The 5201-nt window shown below is 42.6% G+C and overlaps 1 pseudogene; it reads left to right on the top strand.

Moving 5' to 3' along the window:
• The first annotated feature begins 1634 nt into the window (after positions 1-1634).
• LOC149156744 (putative E3 ubiquitin-protein ligase EDA40) overlaps positions 1635-5201 on the top strand; it is a 131387-nt pseudogene continuing 127820 nt past the window's right edge.

The following is a 5201-nucleotide window of genomic DNA, read 5'->3' as shown; positions in this document are numbered from 1 at the left end:
GCACAGTTCCTTTGTGAAGAATTCTTGACCAACTATAGGGAGGTCCAAGAGGAGGGAAAGACCTTCCACTATGCATGGATGTTGTTGTCCATTATACTGGTTACCACTGACCTACCTAAAGACAGTCAGTTTCCGTCCTTGGACCAGGATTAGCCAGAAGCTGCCAGATTTGCATCGCTCTGGGCGACCAGGGATGCTGAAAGAATCCTGGGCATCAAGATTTTTTGGATATTGATGGAGGCAGATGTTCGACACTGGGTCACCCAGCAACCCCGGTTGTCCACCGAAATCTATGATAGTGTGAAGCATATAACTGAGTTTAAAGTAGACATTCACTTTGTCTACATCTGGTCGCGCAAGGACCCCGACCAAACATGGACTACACTTCCTTTCCTTGCCATTAACGAAGCTATCGATGTAGTATTGGATACTTGGCCACTGGAATGGCGTGGACCCAATGCGGTGGGGCGCGATGAGGCCTCCATAAGGAAACAGAAGGCTAAAGCAAAGCGCGCCGCACAGCAGAAGTGCAATGAACAGCATGCTGCGAAAGTTCGAGCGACCTAGGAAGCACAAACTTTGATAACCAAACCACCAGCTGGAGTGGCTGCAACGAATGAAAGTTGTCAGAAGGTGCCCATAGAGACGGCCACGGCGAGATGGATGGAAGGAACACCATCAACCACCACGGGTGCACCCTTGAAATGGCCGGTGCTGATAGAACGGACGAAGCCACGAAAGAAGGCCAAGGTGTCTAAATGGGACAGAGAACTAGCCACCTTGACTGAGGGTGACCTAGGTGACATAACGAACACCATTAGCGAAGCCACTCAAGATGCAATCAACAACGCCATGTCAGAGCACCAGATTGTGTTGGGGGAGCTCCACGTGCAGCTACAAGGACTTGGGACATGGGCAGCATAGACAGGAACCACCGCTACTCATGAGGTTACAGGTATGCCAACCACTGAGTAGTTACTGAAGACCCAACTAGCTCATACTATTGTGATTCTAGCAAGAGCATTGATAACAGAAAATGAGGAGGATAGAGTTGTGGTAAGACGACTTACGGGGCTGGGACTCAATTTGGCTGCCCTCCTGCATGAAAGCTTGTACCAGCTCTAGGACAGTGCGACGATGGAGCTCCACACCAAGGAGAGGCGCGTGGAACAGGTACTCAGCGAACAAGAATAAATATAGAATAGTTGAGCCTCCAACGGGATGAAACCATCGCATAGAGTCAACAAGTGGAGCAACTGGTATCGGAATCATGTTCGCATGCCCCTGAACTGGAGATTACATCCGATTTGCCTATTGGCATACAAATCAACAAGTTGGCTAGTGGGTTCCATGAAGCAAAGGAGGAGGCCGCAAAGATTCAATTGGAGCTCAGTTTGTAGATTGCAGAGTTGAAGCTGCAGGCACAGCCTTCGATGCCACTAGAGGCCACCGAGCAGTGCAAAAGCATCATTAGCTCCGGCCGGGAAAAAATCTCACATTCCATGAAGGAATGCACTAACTTGTTGACTCGGTCACTTATTACGTTCACTTCACTCTAGGAATATCCTACCCTACAATGATTGGAAATCGAGGCAAGAGAGCTCCAACAAGCCTATGATAATATCAGAGGGACTATGCAGATGGTTGTGGTTACGCAGCGCTTGGCCAAGATGAAGGAGGCCCAGGCTCTGAAAATCCAAGCTGATGCTGCCCGCCAGAAAGAAGCAGTGATTAAAGAATGTCTCCAGCCATGGATTGATGAGGCATTCGTGGTTTCCACTGCCATTGAGCGCAAGGTGGCACACATGCAGGCAGAATATGCACCTAGCACAGAATCTACGGCAGAGACTGATGTGCCGACGGCATGCATTGAATGAGTATAGCGGATTGCAGATGAGATTGCTGCAAGTAGTAGCGAAGCACAAAAATTGTTGTCTGACCTCTGCACGAAGATTGTCACACTAGCTGAGTGAGTTGGGACGAGTCACAATGATTGTGTTGGGGGACGGTTGGGTAGCAGAGGGCCCACGTAATAGTTTTGGGGCTCAAAGCCCGCAATTTTGGGAAAAACTATGGTAAGGATTCCGCGAAGTGCGTGGAGCACGAATTGTAAATGAGTTAAGTCAAAGGGTTGTCTGCCCAAAAATAATGTAAAATAATAGGAAGTAAGTTATCTTGCCCATGGTTTGCCGACCATGGGAATGTATAAATAGAGCGAGGCTCTATGGGTAGAAGATAGCCTTTTGGTATGTACTTTTGGATCTAGAATGTAATGGGTTTTTGAGGAACAAAGTCTTGAAGCATCTGTAAGTCCGAGTCAGGGTTTTGGTAGGTAGATAGAGGCTTTTCAGTTGTGTGCACAGAGGCCTAGTACAGTCCACATCTGTGTATGTGGACCCCTGCAACTGAGTGTGCAGGGCGGATATGGATGTATTGGTGAAGGATTTGAATAAAGATAAGTTGATTCTGAATTTCTATCTTAAATTTGAATTATTGCGGATCTGGCTAATGTATGGTTGACATAACTATTGGATCTATGCACGTATGCTTATGTTATGAGTTTATGCAAATCTGTATCTTTTTTGGATGTGCGAACTGGGTATTTCTGTTAAATGTTTGCTTAAAGACCATAAAGAGAAGATCTAATCTATAACCGCGCGTTAATAAGTATTAAGGATTTTCTGGGTCCGGATCTATGCAGAGCAGAGTGGTGTGAAGCCCCAGAACCGTGCTCGAACCTTCCAAACCACATCAAGACATCCCAAGGGTGCATAAACCTGGTTCTAGCACCCTCCCCTGCTACCTCGGGTGAGACCTCAGTCTGCGCTCCACGGGCTGTTGCTGAAAAGGCTGGTAGCTGCGGAATTTGTTTGGCTAAATAACTCTTCCGAACCTCAGTCAGGCCCATATAAGCCAACAATTGATATATGTGATCAAAGCACCTTGGGAGATAGAGCAAAAATGTTTGAGTTTTACCTACACAACTTGGCCTTGACAAATTTGAATGTGTGGGACCCAAATTCAAAACTAGGGGACTTGCAATTGATTGCTTTAGCATCATGGATGTATGTTACAGAATTATTTGGGCACATCAACCCCAACTAACATGTCGATGTTATTAGGGTATATCAATCCCTAATATAGTTGTTTTATATCCTAAAGAAACTTAGTCCTCTGAATGCCTCATTCCCAAAAGTTCCATCACAAAATTCATCCAAAAAGTGTCTCAAAGAGATCATTGTAGGAAGCCCTTCATTAGGCTGCTATGCATAGCAGGCACCACACTGACCAAGTTCTATGCATCGCACTTAGGCCTTCTTTAGGGTGTGATGGTCGAGCTTGGGCAAAATCCCGGGAGATTTGAAGAATCAGTTACTCATGGAAACCTCTAGAAGCTTCTCCAGTGCCACTTGCCCCTCTGAATTCGCCCAAGGATGACAAAAGGAATTAGGAAACATCCACCTGTTATTCCCCTCTTTCATGGAACCAATTCCTAAAAATAGAAAGGAATTCATCATCATCATTGATGACCCAACCTCCTTCACTCATCTGTAAATGGATCACTCTTCCAAGGGATCTAGAGGCTGAATAATTCTGAGGGGATCTAGGAGCTAAAGTTTTTGTCAATTTTCATTATTTTTTGGATTGCTTGGTGGATATAAATGATGTCTCATTTTTGAAATCAGCCTCTCATCTCCTTAGTTTGGCCTCACATAGACTAGATTGTTGAATGTTTTTTGTGTATTTGTTTATCATTTGCAATTTATTTTCGGAAAGCAGTTTTGATTGATTGTCATGTCAAATTGAAAAGTGTCATAAAGTCGTCATTTTCGTCGAAAAGTGAAGTGTCGTAAAGTCTTCCTTCATAGATAATTGATCGATCTATTTTTGTGCATTCGATTTGGTTTCTTATTCAAAGTGTCGAAAAGCGTCATTTCTTCAAAATTGAAAGTGTCGTACAAGTCTTCCTTTTTTTCTTTGAAAGAAATTGTAGCAATCTTCATTTTGTGTGAAAAGAATTATGAATCGTTTTGCATTTGTTTTTCTTATTGCATCATTCACATTAAGGAAAACTGAAAAGAAATACATGCATTTGCATTTTAGAGATTGAAGGTTTGTGTGCTAAAATGGAATGGTATGGAATTGCATTAGTTTGTGCTCCTTATTGTTTGCTTAAAGTACTTCTATGCTCTATCCCTTATAGTTTTGATTTTCATTTTTGAAAATAAACAAAAAGAATGCTTATCATTTTAGATGCATTTTTAGGATTTTCATAACACATTTCACGGTGAACCCTCAAAGGCAAATCTTTAAGCAAGATCAACTTAAAATGAACCTCAATTAATCTAACAATGCTTTAGAACTTAACTCAACATATCTAGAGGTCTAGGCTAGAGACGTGTTCCAGTGTCTTTAAACCTAGTGGTTGTCGTTTTCACTAAAGTCTGGGTGATTCCTCCTCTTTGATTCAATAAGTGATAGTACGGACTTGTGCTTCCTGTACCGTCGCATATATAGTGGGAGACCCCAATAGGTTGAAATCCTTTATCAATAGGAAGCCGAGTCTGTCGGCTCACCAATCACAATGCACCAAACAAAGCATTCGGGAAGACTGACTGGCATACAGTAAATCCTTGGTAATTTCTCTTCAACTTACCACCAAGGTGTATATTGAAGTTTTGTGATTAGTTTGGTAAACCCTTTTGCTTAGTATCTCCATAGCAGTCACTTTTGCTCCTTTTTGACTCCTGTTGAAGCCCCAGAAATTGGGTCTACAACAAGGGGGATACCCACCCAGTCCGGACCTTGGTTAGCAGCTCCTTTTCCGTTTGGTATAGTGGGTCCGACTGGGGATATGGGACCAGTTTCCCAATTTATGTGTGTGTGTGTTGAGATTTGATATTTCCTTTCTAAAAGTTCCTAAGTGAAATTCTTTTACTTTAACTTTAATCTAATAACATGCAATTGTATTCTAATAAATAGAAATATCTAATTCTACACTAACCCGGGGTGTAATCTTTTCGTTATGCGATCTAAAATGATTTCAAATAACAATTGGTAATAAAGATCATTCAACTGTTATAAGAAGAGAATTCAATAGAGATAAATCACTTCGTATAAAAAGTTAGACGAAACAATTGTGAAAAACATATCGCATAATAAGCTACTCATACATTAAGCATAAATAAATAGCTATCACC

This window comes from Pinus tabuliformis, chromosome 9 (assembly GCF_031772625.1).
Source record: "Pinus tabuliformis cultivar Carrire ecotype Pingquan chromosome 9, CPIR1, whole genome shotgun sequence".
NCBI lineage: Eukaryota > Viridiplantae > Streptophyta > Pinopsida > Pinales > Pinaceae > Pinus > Pinus tabuliformis.
The sequence above is the reverse complement of the archived record's forward strand: the minus strand, read 5'-3'. Positions and strand labels throughout refer to the sequence as shown.